Consider the following 1,552-nt stretch of genomic DNA (forward strand, 5'->3'; position numbering starts at 1 on the left):
AATTGTACGCATGTATACTCTGTTCATAGGTACCAATGTCTGCTGATGAATCTCTAGATTCTCATCAACTTAACTCATTTGGAGTGTTCCTCGAAGAAAAAATTGCATACTTCTACAAAATCCTCAGAATTTCAAAATCCTCAAGTGAAGAAAATGAATGTTGGGAAAAGGCCTCAAAAAGGAGGAAAGAAGCCAGAAACCAATACTACTTTTGAAATTCCGGAGGATATCTATGATGAATATTGTACCCGTGATGAGGAAATATATGGCAAAGAAACAAAATAGAAGCGCAAAACACACATTTAGAGAATTGAGAGGAGATGGGATAAGGAGTGGAAAGAATACCGATATGTCACTCCTAAGTACATGAAGAAATTCGCTGTCAATCCTCCTTTCTCAGGACCTCCACTGGCAGGAAACCAAGAAGTTGATCCCACAAGCATCATAAGTGGATAAGAATTCCCAAAGGAATGGGTAAAGCACCAAGCAAAGATGAAAAAGATCATTGTAGAAGCAATGAAGAAATTCAATAGAGATACTACTACTGCTGATGCTGCTGAGGCCTGTGCAAGTGAAACTGCACCTTAAAGGGCCAGGTGGAACAAATAACTTGTGAAGCCAAAGTTTTCAAGATCTATGTCCTCACACCAAATTCCTCAAACAACACCCATTGTGGTTGCTACCTCATCAGCTGCTGCTGCAAAGTCGTCAACCCAAGTGCAACTCGCAACATGTCAGCGGACTCCCGGAATCTCAATTGCTTCAAGACCATCAAGATCGTCTTCTGGACAAGCACATTCTTCAAATAGTCCAACACTGCTCAAAATGAAGACAACTGCCGGACGCGGCAAGACACAAAGTCCTCATCCTAAGAAAGTGGTCTTTCTTGTTCCCTTAGAATCTAGGGATGAAGCTGATGATGATGAACTTGCAGAAATCATCAAAAACAAGCTAGAAAGAGTGGCTAAGGAAAAGGGCACTAAAGTTCCTCTTCTGTTGGATCCAAGGACGGTGCTATATTTCATCGATATGTGGCACGATGACCCAAACACTCGAATTGATGACTTGAAGTTGCCACCTGGTTCAAGTCATGTGCTGATAGACTTCATAGGTGAAGAAAAATGGAAATATGATAAGGCCAGAACAGCTAAGAAGGTCCAGTACAAGAAGGAGAAATTCCTGAGGAACAACGTTCTAAACCCGACTCCTCACCAACATGTCTCTGCTCTAGCTGAAATTTAAAACCTCAACGATGAACATGACCGCTATTATGCTGATTGGCAAGGCGCCAAGGTCAGATTCATCAACATGGTGAACAAGGTTATGAAGGACCACACCATAAGGGTTGCAAGTTCATCGCAACCACAAATTCCTCAGGCTAGCTCCTCTGCTCAATATGCCGAAGAAACTGCTAGGACTAATGAAGAAACTGAAACTGTGAGGGCAACTGCATCAGTCATGCGTGAAGAAACTGCACCACCTTCACCCTCTGCACCACATGCAAAACCTTCAAGGGTGAAGAAAGTCACACTTCCTTCTGCATCACAAGTGA

The sequence above is a fragment of the Hordeum vulgare genome, chromosome 6H (genome assembly GCF_904849725.1).
Source record: "Hordeum vulgare subsp. vulgare chromosome 6H, MorexV3_pseudomolecules_assembly, whole genome shotgun sequence".
Lineage (NCBI taxonomy): Eukaryota > Viridiplantae > Streptophyta > Magnoliopsida > Poales > Poaceae > Hordeum > Hordeum vulgare.